The following is an 18,074-nucleotide window of genomic DNA, read 5'->3' as shown; positions in this document are numbered from 1 at the left end:
CATTGCATCAAATGCGCTTCACTTAGCCTTTCCTACTTCATTTGCTTTTCCTATTTCAGTTGCCTTTATGTGAAGGTTATGCCTAGAACAATCGCATGGACGATTTGGCTCTGATTGATCGAGTGGCCCAGTGTCAAAGGGACGAATACAGCCGCGACAGCAGGGCACCGCTCGCACAGAATCAGTAGTAGTGAGGTGCCGTTTGGGGACATTGCACATAATCCGCCTCATATGGCATTTCAGTGAACTTTGTTAGGTCAATGTGGTTGAAGAGCAATTTCCCGATATTAAACTTTATTAACTCCTAATCAGGAAGATCTCCAAGTGTTGTACGAGTCCCCTGATTGATTTAAATCCCTTACCCTCATTTCTCATTCTCACGTTCAGCTAACATAATTGTTAATGATTCATAATATTTTGGGATTGAGGAATTCGGTGTTAAATGCGTGCATTACGAAATCCCTGTCGTATCTCTTGAACCATATACAAAAGATTACATGAAAGATGCATTGGCGATGAATTGACTGGCTGAATTGGCGGCGAGTAGTTTTCTTTAAAGTCCAAAACAAAGGTATGTTTAGAAAATAGCGCTCGAGACATTATTGCCATACATGTGATATACCACAATGTCTTATCAAACCGTACACGCCAAAATATGCTGGATACAGTTAACAGGCTATCGTCGGGAATTTTCGGCTTGTAAGCTAGAAATTTGTAACGCCAAACGTCTTTAGACGACACCTAAGTTAAGTCATTCTCCAAGCCGTTCCCGAATTTGAGTGAACGTGCCGAATAAGTGAGCAGCCTCAGTGCCATTTGCAAAGATTCCCTGGAGGCCAGCTAAAAATTGCCTTACACACGTGTGCGCAGCAGGGCAGGAAACAGACAAGATACCGCAAGCGCTGACATTGATTCGCTCATCGAACAACGTGACAGTGGATTCACTGATAAGAGAGAAAAAATCAACTTGTGCCTTCTGCAACCCTAAATGATGTATTATCAAAGCATCAAAAATCGATTTATAATTCAATGACTGCCTTTATTGTTTTTCCCTCTCATATTTTCTTCAGGTAATTGTGCATTACCTTTGTTGTTACCTAAAACAAAGGTTTGTCATTGGCTTTTTTCATTCGGCCCACGAATGACATAATATGACTTAATTCGTTTCAAATGGAAAATATTCGACCACTCTTTACATTTCGGCAGATAACTGATTAATGTCCTTTCCAGATCAACAGATTGTGTTAACGTTATGTATTAAATAATAAAACCACGACAATGTCTGTAACGTGAAATATGAAACATTTTTCGTGTAAACATTAACATAAACGTCAATAAAAGAAAATGTTCATTTTCCACAAACAATGAATCATTACGCAGCCCATTTAGTGAGAACTTATAGATCTACATTCGAGGTGTTCTCCCATTGCTTTTACACTGTAGCAGGCACCATTCTCGAACTGCACCATTACCCTGCTAATGCACCGAAGAACGGTTTCAAGGCAATTTTAATCGTGTTGATGAACTATGCAGGAAACAGTGTAATTAAGCCGGAAACTGCTTTTATAACGTATAATAATACACGGTTTCAAATTATTAAGCAATTACAAATTAATATATTTATCATCACGGGTAAACTTACTTTCTAAATATTTAAGATAACCATTGTGTCAAATTACGAAACAAAGGAAATGCTTATTTCTCAATCAGGAAACAGAACAAATGCTGCAAGTATACAGAACGTCTTAACAACCCATTGTATGAAGATAGAGAAGGATTTTCCTCTGTTTTGTAACAATGTTCCTGGGCAATGTCACGCACTGTGTTTTCTCTCTTTTTGCCTTCCGCGATTGCGGATGATTATCACAATGACGTCACTGCAAAGTTACAACTTTCCCCATCCAACATAAAAAAATGGGAGAATCAACAAGAAGGAGATCCATAAAGCATCATGCCTTTTGAACAGGAGCAAATTTGCGCCGAGAGAGAGAGTCGGAGCAGAGCTAAGCCAACAGATGATGCCAGAAGCTGATCCATTGTAACCGGCACTTTGTTACAATTATGTAGCAAGTCCGGACCAGCGAACCTGATGATCGACACCACAGGTAGCCAATAGGAAAAGACAAAAGGCTGAAAGAAACCAATCACAACGGTGTGAAGGCAGGACTTCCCTGAGTAAAATTTGGTGCCTGAGAAACTCATGCGCAGTGAGACTTTTCGCACGGCTCAGGGTAGCGAAAGGAGAGTTTTAACTGGAGAGAGGGGGGAAAAAGGATCACTTCGTTATTGGCTTGATTGCCTGTGGATACAATTCTTTGGGATTAGCACCAACTTTTCAGGACTGTAGTCTATTCCTCAGGTAAGTCCTCTTTTTTGTTGGATATATAAATATGAAATGTGAGAAGTAGAGAGTGAATGGAAGTGAAGACCAATCGCTGCAGTTAGTTAACGCTACCAGCCTGTGATCGGCGTTTGGCGGGAGAGACTGAGGGGAAAGCTGCTGATTGCCGGCAGGAGACGGGCGCTCTCAGAGATTGGAGATTTTTTTTGGGGATTGGGGTTGGGGGCGGGGAAGGACTAGGTCCCATTTTGTACACCCACCCATCCTTGGATGTTTTTAGTATTTGGAGAGGGAGAAAGTTTACATATATAAAGTCAATTAATACTCTACGCAGCAAAAAAGGGGAAAAAAACTTTCTCGATGCCTCATCAATACAGACTGCGTCTCACCAGGTTGTCCTTCTCGGCGTTCAAAGCAAGTCCAGCCGCTAACTCCCTCTGGATACTGTCGCATTCAACGCGAACCTTTTGTTCTCCCGATTTAGGGTAGCCTAACATTATTTTAATTTTCGAAAACTTCAACATCTGCAAGAAACAAATACTTCCTTCTAAGAACTTGAACATCGTTTTACTCAATTGAGAGTTTTGGCTTCAGGGTGAAATGATCTCGGCGATGGAATTGCTTTGAAAACATAACTTTTTTGTTTTAAGTGCCCAAGTAATGGAAGGAAAATCGATTTTGTCCAAAAAGCGATCAAGCGGCTTTGCTGAATTCGACGATCGATCGATCTATCGCGTACTTAATTTGTCAACAGTAGTGCCGAAACTATACGCTCCCTTTTTAAAGTTTTTTTTCTGGATGGTAGGAATGGGTTTTTATAGTGTGAGCTTGTCCCTCCTCCCCATTACTTGAATTGGAGGCAGTTAGTAATGGATGGCTGTTTGCTTTATTAATAAGATCATTTAATTCCAGCGTTAAACACAGATGTATTATCGTGTAAGACGTTTACTTTCCCCAATACCGTTTGGGAGTCTTCTCCCTGTTTCTCACAAAAGAACAAAAAGTCAATTGGCTGTAAGGCGCTTAAGGTAGTCATGCGGTGAAAGGCGCTAGATAATTGCACTTTCTTATACGCTATTTTTTCTGTTCCTTTCCCCTCCCTTTCACGTTGTTGGCTTATGGTTCTTGTGAACTGTATGAGTCCCTTGATGTGCTTCTAGATTCTTGATCAATGAATAGATCTGTGACTTAATGGAATCTTCATTCAAATCCATATGTTCATGCTACTGCCAAATTTAGAAAAATAAGCATAGCTTGGAATGAGGCCATCTGGCCAATGTAGGCATTACTATTCCCATGAACAAATAGTTTGAAATCATTTTTATTTTATTCATCCTTGGGATGTGAGCATTGCTGGCAAAGCCAGCATTGATAGCCACCCCTAATTGGCTTTGAGAAAGTTGCGGTGAGTTGCCTTCTTGAACCACTGCTGTCCATGTGGGCTAGATACATTCGCAGTGCTGTTATGAAGGGAGTTCCAGGATTTTGACACAGTAACAGTGAAGGAACAGTGATATCGTCACAAGCCAGTATGATGTGTGGCTTAGAGGCAGACTTGCAGATGGTGGTGTTCCCATGAATCTGCTGCCCCTGTCCCTCTAGATGATTGAGGTTTCGGCTTTGGAAGGTGCTGTTGAAGAACCCTCAGCAAGTTGAACCCTCAGCTAGTTGCTGTAATACATCTTGTAAGTGATTCGTACCACTGCAACTGTGTACCAGTGGTGGAGGGAATGAATGTTTAAAGTGGTGGATGGGATGCCAAACAAAAAGGCTGTTTTGTCTTGAATGGTCTTGATCATTTTGAGTGTTGTTGGAGCTGCACTCATCCAAGCAAGTGGAAAGTATTCCATCACACTCAGTTCACATATCACTTCAATGCCTTTTCCTTTATTCATCTATCCAATTTAATCATGAATGTAATCCCTGCTGTATCCACTCATGCTGAAAATGAATTCCACAGTTTCACAATTGTAAAGAAATTTCTCCTGCTCTGTTCCAAATTTCTTTTATACTCAAAAATGTTGAGATAAAACCTAGAATTCTCTTAGCTTCTCATCTAATCGATGTGGCTGCTGCCTTTAATGAACAGTGAACCTGTATCCCCCGGCCCTTTCACAGAACTGAGCATGCCTCCATTTAGCTCATTACTGTTGCTTTCTCTAACTCAACTGCATTATCTCACACTGACATTGAATGGCATCTGACACTTTTTAGCCCATCTCCCATTCCTTTGCATTTTTCTTTTTGTCTTAAAAAAAAATTAATAATGCACCCTGTTTTGGTATCACCTGTGAATTTAGACCTCTCCTCTTGGCATGTATCCAAAAGTGAAGAGAAGTAGCCCCAGAACTGAACCCCAAAGGATGTCACCACCCACTTCTAACCACTCTGACAAAAATGCCCTTAACTCCTACTCTGTTATCTCTCTTCTGAGCAACCTTTAATTTAGGTTTGCTACCCACCCCCTAATTTCATACCCTGGTTTATCTGCTGAAATTCCCTAATCCCTAACAACCATTTTCCTTCAAGAAGCCTGAGGATTATTAAGTATAATCATCCCTTCTGAAATTAGTTTTTATTCAGACATGGGCTGTGAGTGTCACTGGCAAGGCTAGCATTGGTTGGCACATCCCTAATTGACCTTGGGAAGGTAGTGGTGAACTGCTTTCTTGAGCTGCAGCAGTTTGTCTGGCGCAGGTACACCCAAAGTGCTGTTAGGAAGGGAGTTCCAGGATTTTGATTCAGCAACAGTGAAGGAATGGTGATATAATGCATGGCTTGGAGGGGAACGTGCAAGTAGTGATAACTCCATGCATCTGTGGTCCTTGTCATGGGTTTGGAAGGTGCTGTTGAAGGAACCTTGAAAATTTGCTGTAGTACATTTTGTATGGTACACACTACTGCCTCTATGCATGGTGGAGGTAGTGAATGTTTAAGTTGGCGGATGGGGCACCGATCAAGCAAGCTGCTTTGTCCTGGATGGTGTTGAGCTCGTTAAGTGTTGTTGCGGCTGCAGTAATTCAGGCAAGTAGAAAGTATTCCTGGCTTGTGTGTTGTACACAGTGGACAGGCTTTGGGGAGTCAGGAGGTGAGTTACTTTTTGCAGAATTCCCCCCACTCTGACCCGCTCTTGTAGCCACAGCATTTATTTGGCTGATCCAGATCAATGTCTGGTAAAACATAACCCCCAGGATGTTGATAGTGTTGAATTCAGCAATGGTAATGCCATTGAATGCCAAGGAGAGATGGTGATGTTCTCTCTTCTTGGAGATGGTCATTGCCTGGCACTTGTGTGGTGTGAACTTTACTTTTTACTTTTCAGCCCAATCTAAATGTTGTCCAGGTCTTGCTGCGTATGACTGTTTTGGTCTCTGCAAAATCACAAATGGTACTGAACATTGTGCAATTATCAGCCAATATCCTCACTTTTGACGTTATGATGGTGGAAAAGTGATTGATGAAGCAGTGAAGATGGTTGGACCTAGGACACTACCCTGAGGAACTCCTGCAGTGATGTCCTGGGACTGAGATGATTGACCTCCAACAACCACAACCACTTCTTTTGTGTTAAGTATGATTCTAGTCAGTGGAGAGTTTTTCCTTGATTCCCATTGACTTCAGTTTTGCCAGGGCTCTTTGACGCCACACTTGATCAAATGTTGCCTTGATGTCAAGGATAGTGACTTTCGTGGTATCCTCTTGCATTCAACTCTTCTGTCCAAGTTTGGACCAAGACTGTAATGAGGTCTGGAGTTGAGTAGCCCTGGCACAAACCAAACTGAGTGTCATTGAGCAGGCTACTGCTGTCCAAGTGCCACTTGATAGTACTGGTGACAATACCTTCCTTCGCTTTGCTGAAGATTGAGAGGAGGCTGATGGGATGATGACTGGCTGGTTTGGATTTGTCCTGCTTTTTTGTGGACACAATGTACTTGAGCGATTTTCTATGTTGTAGGGTAGGTGCCAGCGTTGTAACTCCTTATTTAGGAACTTGCTAATTTCTCCCTCTCATATTTTCCCTTTTTAAAAATGGGTGCCGCATTGGTTACTTTCCAGTCCTCTGGTACATATTCCTGACCTTTATTGAGTGTGGATATAATTTCTAAGCCTTCTGCAAGTTCCTTCTTTGGCATCCTATGACACATCCTGTCATTGTCTTCGCTTGGCATGACCCGCGTATCTAATTTTATCCATCAAAATATTGCTCATCTTGTTCTCGGCTTGTTCCAGATTAATCTCTGCGGTATTCTCCTCAGTGGAGACTGATGGAAAGCACTTACTAAATACACCTGTACTTTTTTGGGTTATAATCTGAAAATGGAACCAATCCTTTCTTGTCAAAGCTTGCATCTTGCTTTTAATGATTCTCATTTTATTGATATCTTTTTAAAATACTTTGCTGTTCTGCTTAACTGTTTGTGAATTTTTTCCCCAGTACTTGCTCTGCTTTTCCGAGTACCTCTCTTAATTTCTTCTTTTCTTGTATTCTCCTTTTGGTTTTCTTTCGTTATTATTATCCTTAAGATGGTCATATGCCCTCACCACAATTTTACTTTTTTTTTTAGCCTCTTTATTAGTGGCATCCTAAAACTACTAGTGGTTTCTATCTTTATTAATGGAATATATATATTCTGTATCTTTTGTAGTTTTCTTAAAAGAAGAAATTTATTTTGTGTGAAATAATTATTGCGTGAATTGTGAGAGTTTCATCTTTCACCTTCGTATTTTTCAAAAATCTCATAATTCCATTTGTTTTTTTTTTGGTATTGATACTGATTTTTCCCTTTCTAATCGGATCTCGAACTATATCACATACTGAACACTACTCCCAAGGTGCTCACCCACATTTAGCTCATCTACCTGATCTATTTAATTTTTGTTTTGTTAATGCTGTATTTCACTTTCAGAGATAATGGGAAGAAGAATAAGGGCTGTCACCTCCCAATTACTCACCTTTAACCTCTTGCCAATCTTCGTTGCTGCATGAGAGGTGGCTGATGAAAGCTCGAAGCAAAATGTTTTGTTTTCTTACTGTGTACATGTACAGTATTTGCATGAAATTTTCCACCAAGCCTTAGTTCAGCTGTATCCCATATAGCTGCCAACCAAAATTAATTGATGAGGGCAGAGGGGCCTTAACTGCTGTGGTCAGTTTTTGGCAAAAGAAACCCAGAGCCAAGTGTGAATCATAACATTTGATACAGGACAGAAGGAAGCCCTTTGTCCCATTGTGCCTGTGCTGGCTTTGTTAGAGGTACATAATTAATCACATTCCTGTGCTTTCCCCATCACCCCTGTAATTTTTTTTCCCTTCAAGTTTTATTCATTTATTTTGAATGACATTATTAGATCTGCTTCTGCGCCCTTTCAAGCAGTGCATTCCGGATCACAACAACTCTTTTTTAAAACAATGTTTCATCATGACATTTCTGGCTCAATTGGCAGCTACCTAAAATCTGTGCCCTTTGATTACTTACCCTTCTGCCACTGGAAACAGTTTTTCCTTATTTATGCCATCAAACCCATTTATGATTTTTGAACACCTCTACCAAAGTTCTTTGACATTCTTTGTGCTAAGGAGAACAATCCCAGCTTCTCCAGTCTCTTTACTTAACTGAAGTCCCTTATCCTGTTACCATTCTAGTACATTTCCTTTGCACCCTTTCAAGGCCTTGTCATTGTTCCAAAAGTGTGGTACCCAGAATCAAGTACAATACTCCCAACTGAGGCCGAAACAGGTTTTGTTTATGAATGCTCAGCATATCTTTCTTGCTTTTGTATTCTGTGTCTCTACTAATACAGTTTAGGGCCCTGTATGCTTTTTTTTAACAAACTTCTCAACTTGTGTTACCACCCTCAAAGATTTGTGTACATATATCACGGGTGTCTCTGTTCCTGCACTCCTTTTTAAAATTGCAACCTTTAATTCATGTTGCCTCTTACTGAACAAAATTCATTACTTCATACCCCTCTGCATTGAATTTCATCTGCCATGTCAATTCTTTTACCATTTCACAAGTGTGTGTGTGTGTGTGTGTGTGTGTGTGTCCTCCTTGAAGCCTGGTTCTATTCTCCTCATTGTTTACTACACTTATGTTTTGTTGTATCTGCAAGCTTTGAAATTATGCCATATATACACAAGATCATGCATATTAAAAAAACAGTCACAATACCGACCCTTGGGGAACACCACTTCCCTCTAGTCCGAAAAACAATGTTCTCCACTACTGTCTGTTTGCTGTCTCAGTTGGGAGCACTCTCGCCTCTGAGTCAGAAGGTTGTGGTTTCCAGTCCCACTCTTGATACTTGAACACAAAAATTTAGGCTGACACTATGCTGTGGTGCCGAAGGAGTGTTTCATTGTTGAAGTCTGTCTTGGATAAGATGTTAAACTGAGGCCCCATCTGCGCTCTCAGGAGGATGCAAAGGACCCTACGGCACTATTTCACAGAAGAGCAGGGGAGGTATTCTTGGTGTCATAATCAATGTTTACTTCACAATCAACAGCACTTAAAAGCCATTTATCTGGTCAGCATCACATTGATGTTTGTGGGAGTTTACTGTGTACAAGTTGGCTTCTGTGGCTCCTACATTACAACAGTGATTGAATATCTAAGGTACTTAATTGTTGTAAAACAATTTACAGTAATGACTTAGATGAGGGGAGCGAAGTCATGTTAACTAAATTGCTGATGACAAAGATAGCTAGGAAAGTATGTTGTGAAGAAGGCATGAGTTTGCAGACAGATAGAGATAAGTTGAGTGAGGGGGCAGAATCGGGAAGATGGAGTATATTGTGGGAAAATGTGAAGTTGTTCAATTTGGCGGGAAGAATAAAAAAGCAGAGTATTACTTATATGGAGAACGACTGCAGAATTCTGAGGTGCACAGGGATCTAGGTGTTGTTGTGCATGAGTCACAGAAAGTTAATATACAGGTACAGCATGCAATCAGGAAGGCTAATGGAATGTTATCCTTGAGAGGAATTGAACATAAGAGTAAGGGTGTAATGCTTCATTTACTCAGGGCAGTGGTGAGAATGCATCTTAAATATTGTGTGCAGTTTTGGTCTCCTTATTTAAGGAAGGATGTAAATTCATTGGAGGCAGTTCTGTTTGGATTGATACCTGGACTGAGCGGGTTGTTTTATGAAGAAAGGTTGGACAGGTTGGGCTTGTTTTCACTGGAGTTTAGAAGAGTGAGGGGTGACTTGATTGAAGTATACAAGATCCTGAAAGGCCTTGACAAGCTGGACATGGAAAGGATGCTTCCTCTTGTGGGCGAGTCCAGAACTGGGGGACACTCTTTTAAAATTAGGGGTCACCCTTTTAGGACAGATGTGGAGAAATTTTTCCTCTGAGTGTTGTATGACTTTGGAAACCCAAGCCTCAGAAAGCAGTGGAAGTGGGGTCACTGAACATTTTTAAGGCAGAGGTGTATAGATTCTTGTTAGACAAGGGAATTAGGGGTAGATGGGAATGTGGAATTCGAAACACAAACAGATCAGCTATGGTTTTATTGAATGGCGGAGCCGGCTCGAGGGCTCGAATGACCTACTCCTGCTCCTATTTCATATCTTTTGTATAAGATCAGAAAAGGTCCTTTCTAAATGTAATTTTTTTCTTCCTTAGCCAATGTTATAAATATGTTCGACTTTAGTCCTAAATTTTGATAACAAGTCTATTATGTAGTACTCTGTGAAATGCCTTTTGAAGGTCCATCTGCATTGCCCTTATCAACTGTTCTCCATTGGCACATGAAAGAGTGTGATCAGTTAGTTGAACACAATTTGCCTTTAACAGATTTGTTTTGATTTTCATTTCCTTTAACAAATGCCAATTAATTTTGTCCCAGATTATAGTTTCAAAGCCCCCCCCCGCCACGACCCCACTGACCTTCACCTGACTGACCTGTAGTTACTGGATTTATTCTCCCCCTCTTTTTTGAGTAGAGGGTGTGTCATTGGCATTCCTCCAGTCCTCTGACATCAGTCACATAGCCATGAAGGATTAGAACCTTGTAGCCTATAGCTCTGCAATCTTCATCCTGACTTCCCTCAATAACCCAGAATGTACCCCATCTGAACCAGGTGAAATGAAGTCAGTAAAGCAAAATGGGATAGAATGAAATTTTCTTAACGAATATCAAAAAATATTCATCATGCTAATGACTTTATATTGCAAATTTAACTGCAGTTATAGTACTGGTCTCAGGCCAGTAATCGAAAACTTTCACTTATGTGGGGCATTATGCCCTTGGAGCATCCTGAAATGTTTTGCAGCTGGTGATTTTGTTTTTATGAAGTGTAGCCCTTGTTAAACATTAAAAAAAAAAGACTTGAACTTATTTAATGTCTTTCATGAGCCTGGTGTCCCAAAATGCTTTTCCAGCCAATGATGCACTTTTGGAGTGTTATAAGAAATGCAGCAGACAATTCTTTTCCACAGCCACCTCCAAAAGATAAAATGGAATAGCAAAAACAAAAAAGCTGAAAATGTTCAGATCAGACAGCATCTTTGGAGAAACCGATGTCAGACATTTGATGTTTCAGGTGAAATTTTGAGAGTAATCTGATTTGTTGGTTTAGGGAGGGCTGTTAATCTGGCCACTGAGAGCTTCCATTATTATAAATATTTGAAATCTCTTTTGTGTTCATATAGAGTGGCAGCCATTGCCTTAGTTTTACGTCTTTATTAATGCAGTGCTCCCTCAGTAAGGCATTGAATTCAGTCCAGATTATTTACTCAAATTTGCATTGGGCCTGAGCCCACAACCTTTTAAGTGAGGTGCCAGTACCATGAACTGAGTCAAGCTGACAGGTCAGTATTTTGTGCAGCCGATGGGCGTCTTGTCTGCTGGCTGGAGAGCTCTGTGTTTCCTCCTTTGGGGAAGACCTGCAGGTATTAAGTGCCTCTCAGTGAGTGGCAGTGGGCATCCCCCGGGATTAAAGAACCTGCTAGTGAAATCCTGCTCCCAAGAACTGCCGGTCAATCAGAGGCCAGCAATTGTCTGTTGCAGGCAACACCGCCTGGGTGGCTGCTGCTGGCATTGCATTAAGGGAGAGGCATAGGATCACCAGCGACCCAGGCCACAAGTGAGTGAGGGTGGGATGGGATTGAGGGGGAGGAGGATCAGCAGTAAGCCTAGGGGATGGATCTTAGCAGTTCCCTTACCCTCCCCTCCAAAGTCTTAGACAGGTGCTGAGTGGCTGCCAGTGGGGGATTTGCACGCCACCCCCAGCCAGCATAAGTTTGCTTTTTGAGCTCCCCATGTGGTGACTGCCCTAAAGGCTGCTCGTTGAATACCACTTGTGGTGGAATGAGACCCATAAGTGGGCATTAATTGCTGGTTAAGGACCTCAATTGGCAGTGGGGTGGGAAGGCTGTCCATAAGCCTTCCTACTCCAGACTTAATCGGGCCAGAGGCGGGAAGGCAGTGAGTACCCCAGCCAGCACTGTCCTGTCTTTTTAAATGCCCCGCCTCCAAACTTGCCTCAGGGAGGGCATTAAATACCACCCTATCTGTGAATGCATTGTAATGCTGACACATGAGTCTCTTGACTTGACTATCCTCTTGCAGATGATTTTTTAATGTGAACAGAGATTAGAGGGCTCACTTTCTATTAACTTTTTTTCCCCTCTATGTTTATAGAATTCCCAAAAGGGTCAATAGGTGCCATTTTTATGTCAACACACTAATCTGTGTAATTAAGACTGCAGTTAGCAAAGGCACCAGTTGAATCTTATCCATGTGCTCTTTGTCCAGACATTTATGATTTTTTTTCAGTGTGATTAGTGTCCTGCCTGTGTTGCTGGCCTGCATGAGTGAGCTGAGATGTCAGCCCATGCATGGACTGATAGAAAATGCTGACCCAATTCTGGGAGCCATTTTAGCTATGATCCTGTGCTTGTCACGTGATGGGGATTGCAAGCATGGATCTTTGATCAGGGGCTGAGCTTTGTCTCAGCTAGTTTGTACTCTGCAAGAGGTTACAAATACAGTATACAATTTAAAAAATAATATGCATGACTCAACAAATTGTAGTGCAAATTGAATATCCAATGAAAATAAAAAAAAGAATGCAAGTGCCCATATGTGTCACAAAAAGGTCAATGTGACTTTTTGTTAAATGACCATAAAGTAATTTTTAACATTCTTTAATGGGACATGAGCATTGCTGCCTGAGCCAGTGATTTTATTGCCTATCCCTAACTGCCCTGGGGAAGGTGGTGGTAAGCCGCACCCTTGTACTGCTGCAGTCCATGCCATGTTGGTACACCCATAGTGCTGTTGGTGAGGGAGCTCCAGGATTTTGACCCAGTGACAGTGAAGGAATGGTGATATATTTCCAAGTCAGGATAGTGTGTGGCTTTGAGGGGAACTTGTAGGTGTTAGTGTTCCCACTCATCTGCCGACTTTGTCCTTCTAGATGTTAGAGATTGCAGGTTTGGAAGGTGCTGTTGAAGGAGCCCTGGTAAGTTGCTGCAATGCGTCTTGTAGATGGTACACCCTGCTGCCACTGTGTGTCAGTGGTGGAAGTGGTGGATGGAGTGCCACTTAAGTGGGCTGCTTTGTTCTGGATGCTGTCAAGCTTCTTTAGTGTTAATAGCGCTGCACTTGTCCAGACAAGTGGAGAGTATTCCATCACGCTCCTGATTTGGGCATTGGGTGGACAGGCTTTGCGAAGTCAGGTGGTGAGTTACTCGCTGCAGAGTTCCTAGTTTCTAACCTGCTCTTGTAGCCACAGTGTTTATATGGCTGGTCCAGTTCAGTTTCTGGTCAATTAACTTTAATGGCATGTTGCTTTGTATAAAATTCATAGATAGTAAATGTGACCTGTAATGATTTGTTTGAAGGCAAGAGACAACACCGCGGGCTGGATTCTTATGGCATCAGGAAGACCCCCCAGACCTTTTAAAAATGCCAGGCGGGATCCCATGCTGATGCGCCGCCCCTTTTCTGACAGATCCCATTTCTTGCTGGCAGGATGAAGTGGATAGGATGTGATTCACAGTGGAGGGAAACATGAACTCAGCAGGACCATTTAAATTTGGTGCTGAGTTCAAGTAGGCCCCATTTTGGCAGTTGCAAGGGCCTTACCCCCAATGTGGGAGTCAGAAATGTTTGGAATAGGTGTAAATGCTTTTGAAGAGTAGATAAGGTCTATTTAAGTGTTATGCTCCAAAGTTGTTTTTAAAAAAAATCCTCCCTGAACATGAAAAAAAAGGCTTAAACTGTCAGTGAGAATTAAAAAAAACCCTCTGCTGCACTGCTTATATTGACAACTTATCTGGCATTGGTTATATAAAAAAATTACCACCTGTACCTGCAGTTTCGATAGAGGTCTTTGTTGACATTTCCCACGGGTGGTTATGATGTCATTATGAATGCTTGACTGGGTTTTGAAAGCTACAATAATCTCAGCAGAGGTTTCTGAGTTCACAGTTTGATGGACTATTTAAAGAGGCTATTAAAGGATTGGCTGTCTTTGATGTGGGGTTGAATAGAAGTTTTTGTTGTTATAATAGATTAAACATGAGCTTTAATAGATTTGAATGCGTTTCATGAATGGGAGTATTTTTCCATTATGAAGTGTATATGAGTGAGAGCTGTACTGGATTGTTAGAAATGTATTATTTTTATCTCCACATGACTCCTGAGGTCTGCCCATGGTGAATACTAGGTGAGTGGCTATAGAGACTCCATTGGGTGGGTATAAGGGGGCATGGGGTGTGGTTGGGAGTGTGTAAGGGCTAGAAGGCTTTGCAGCTAAAGCAACTGGGATGAAAACCCAGAGAACTGAAGTGGGCCTTCTTCCCAGCCAGCCTTGGCACTCGCCCACTCCTCTGGCCACCTACACTCTGCTGCCGGGGTTGGCGGGCCCGACCAACTCTGTCCCAGCCCTGCACCCCGAGAGTGAATATCTTGCAGTTTGAGGTACATTTTATCAAGGCGGGTCCTGACTTCAGTCACCCAGATTGGAACCAAAATTTGGCTCCTAGTATCCTCCCCTGTTGGAACCTACTTAAATTTTCAAGTACTTAATTCTTCCTGAAAGGTATGTTTCGTATTTATTAATAGCTGTAATATATGATCGTATACATACTGTGCTGCATTACAGAAAGAACAGATTAACATAATGACTGATTAAATGGTGTTCACTTTTTTAAATGTAAGATGGTGCACTTTGATGGAAACAGCCTACTTTCAGTGAATTCAGGACTGTACCTTGTCTTATTTCAGAGGATGCTTAATGTTTGAAATTATTTTCCCTAGTGAGCAGTGGGGGCTGGGCCAATGAATATATTCAAGGCTGAACTCAACAGACTTTTGACTGACACGGGAGTCGAGGGTTATGAGGGGGCAGCAAGAATGTGGAGTTAATGCTCCAATAAGGTCAGATATGAATCATTGGCTTGAGGGACCAAATAGCCTACTCCTGCTCCTATTTCTTATGCTCTTATATTGTATTTCCGTCTTGCAATATAACTGCTCTGAGAAACACTCGAGTATGTCTTTGAGCGAATAGATGTTATCACCTTGTCTTTGTGTGCACACACACTATGGTCAGATTTGAGGAAAGCAGCCGGAAGCAGTCATGCAGATAATGTAAAAGCTGCTATTGTAATGCCATTAGGCTTGACTGTGCCAAACGTCCTGTTAACAGATTGCGTCTCTGCATAGGATGACAGCCTTTGAAAGAGATCTCATTCTTATTAAATAGTGCTGCAGTTTAATACTGTATGAATTTTATTTTGCACTTATTGAAGTGAGAAATATTGACTGCAGGTTTTTTGCCACCACCACCCCCCCTCAAATCCCAGTTTTCTCCCTTCTCTGCTTCTGTTGGAAGATTATGCTGGCGGCCTTCTGGTATCTTGACTATTTGGCTTTTCTTTATGTGAATCTGTGTAGTGTGCAAATTAAATTCTTGGTGGTAGGGTGTGGTTATGTAACAAGAGAGTAAAAAAAACATGACTGTTGAGCAAAATTCTACTCTTACTCCACACAGTGTTGAGTTTTCAGAGAGGTTCATTGGATTTCCATTAAAAGCTGAACCCGGGCTAATTTTTCTGTTACCCTCTGTCCGAAGGATTGGGGTCATTGGAACTCTTCCTCTTTGGAAGAACCACTATAACAACCACTATTTTTACCCATGGGATGTTCCTGTATGTGTGTCTGTGTCTGTATCTGTATGTGTCAGTTCTGGCATTTGATGTTCGGCTGATGACCTGATAATGGCGAAGAGTTCAGTTATTTCTGTCTTGCAACAGGGGAGGCTTTAGCTTTCATAGTTGGCACTGCCTGATCAGTCAACTTTCAGTTTTCTGTGTGGGTGGGGGAAAATTGAAGTGACTCACAACTTGATTTCTTTATAATCCTCTAGGGATGGTTTGGCTTCATTTGCTGCCAACTGAAACTATAGCTCTAGAAATGCCTAATAAGTAGTTGCCACTTTGGTCCTGGGGGAAAGAAGTCCCACAACAGCAGCATTTGTATTCATTCTTCCCATTCTATTTAAAGGTAGTGAGATGAAGGGGATTTTAGTTTCCAACCGCTAAATGTATAATAGGTAATTAAGATGATGCATGTTCTTTTTCATGACATTTAATATTTCTTAGTTAAATAAACCAATAGCTAGCCACATCTAGTGGACATCTGAGGCTGTACCCATTATAGGTGACTAATGTTGAGTTTGTCAGCCTGGTCAGCAATGGTGCACAGGTTAATGAAAGCACAACTCCTCCTAAGTTGTGTTAGCTGGCTGATTCGAACATGCAATAGGTTAACTATGTCAAGAAGAAAATCTAACTATTTTGACTCCTCATGTTCAAGGCTATTTTTAGAGGGTTGGTAGAGTTCTTGTTTGATCTTGTGTTTTAAATAAATATTTTATTAAAGTACTAGGTTATTTTGTAAATACATCTACTGGTAGTAGATTGTTATTGCATCAGTATCAACATGTGGTTTGTTTTAATTTTTTTTTAAGCTCTGTCAATCTATGGTTCTGTCCTGTCCTGTCCTATGCATTTTCATTCCTGTGGGTGCACAGTTTTCTGGTGCTGGGCTAACTCGCTACTTTACTCAACTAGATATTATTCACATATGCATCTAGGCACATGGTTTTAGGCTTTTTAATAGCAAATGACATTCTGACCTCGATGTCAACAAACAATAACTTCTGGCAGAATTGTGATCAGGAGCAGGGCCGCTCACACTAATTGTAAGTGTTATTTCACAGTTGCCAATAGGAGCCTGTTATCAAAGAAGAATTGGCAACCCTTAAAGCTGATAATTAGTTTAAACTGAGGAGAAACTAAAGTTGCTTATGTTGCTAAACGATTACTCTCTGGAACAACCCAAAAAACATGAGTAACCTCTTGTCCAGTTTAGGATGTTCTCTAAATATAAGTTTTTTTTCATATGATTGCAACAACACTGAAATGGAGGCTGAGGCAAACTGGAGTTCTCACTGCAATACAGAAGTGTGGTGATGACAACTGCTCTATACGCTAGGATTTTGTTGACTTGTGGAGGTCTTTGTTGTTAAACGCTCTGCCATAGTTTGCAGAAGGCTGAGCTGGCACAGCTGATCCATTGTTGGACCTCCTAGTCAATGGTGGTCTTTTTGAGAGAGGTGGCTGCTAAGATATGGGAAATGCTCAGCCTATTCCAGAGTTCCTCCTTCAGCATATATGGGAGGGGGAATATTTGGCTGACCAAGTCTGGTTGATATAAGTTTTGTTTTGGCAACTTTCAAGGACTGGCTAAATCTCTTGTCTACAGAATTGGTGAGATCAAGCGTGGCTTACAAATCTGGTGCAGAGTGGGCAATGACACTGCAGTCATCTGCAAACTGTAGATCATGTGTCTGTGGTGGTCAGTTTAATTTTGAGGTTAATGAGTTATTCATTCAGGGGGTATTTCATAGTCACACCAGAGGGTAGTCGATATCTGAGGTGAAGGGCCACTGTCAAGTAAATAGGGTAAATTTTAAATATAGATATTTATATAAATATTTATATTTTATAAATATGTAAATATTCACAGGGTAGATAGTGAGAAACTGTTCTCACTCAAGAGAACACCAAGAGCTAGAGGGCACAGATTCAAAATAATTGGTAAAAGAAGTAAATGTGATGTGAGAGAATTTTTTTTTTTCACCCAGAGAGTGATTGGAGTCTGGAACAAACTTCTGAAAGGGTGGCAGAGGCAGGTTTGATCGAGGTATTCAAAAGGGAATTGGATTGCTACCTGAAAAGAGAGAATGTGCAAGATTATGGGGATAAGGGAGGGGAGTTTGACTAAGTTGAATGCTCTTTCAGAGAGTCAGTGCAGTGATGGACCAAATGGCCTCCTTCACGGTAAAGATACTGTGATACAAGTAGATTATGAGTAGTATGGGGGCTATCATACAGCCTTGCTTGACACTGATCTGGATTTTGAAGGTGACTGTTTCAGATCTTCCACTCAAGCCAGTTGCAGTCATATCATTATGAAGCAGTTGCATCATTGTGAAGAAGTTTCTTGGACATCCAAATCTCTGGAGCACAGTCGACCATAGCCTTCTGATTTACTGAGACATCTGCTTTGATCCGGTCACTGAATGCAACAAAGAGTTTCAGGTGGTATTCTTGACATTTTTCTTGGATTTGCCTGGCAACAAAGAGGTTCCTCTGCAAGGTCTAAAGCCCCACTGTGTCTCTGGGAGGATTTCCTCAGCCACAGGAAG

General features: G+C 41.4%; 1 protein-coding gene across 1 annotated transcript in view; it reads left to right on the top strand.

Moving 5' to 3' along the window:
• The first annotated feature begins 2,214 nt into the window (after positions 1 to 2,214).
• The window catches only part of LOC121275435 (cytoplasmic protein NCK1-like), a 237,718-nt gene continuing 221,858 nt past the window's right edge, over positions 2,215 to 18,074 (top strand). The window contains exon 1 of the mRNA XM_041183027.1: positions 2,215 to 2,359. The gene's annotated coding sequence lies outside the window, so the exon portion shown is untranslated. The remainder of the gene's footprint in view (positions 2,360 to 18,074) is intronic.

This window comes from Carcharodon carcharias, chromosome 2, assembly GCF_017639515.1.
Source record: "Carcharodon carcharias isolate sCarCar2 chromosome 2, sCarCar2.pri, whole genome shotgun sequence".
NCBI lineage: Eukaryota > Metazoa > Chordata > Chondrichthyes > Lamniformes > Lamnidae > Carcharodon > Carcharodon carcharias.
This window is presented reverse-complemented; position numbering and strand designations above follow the sequence as displayed.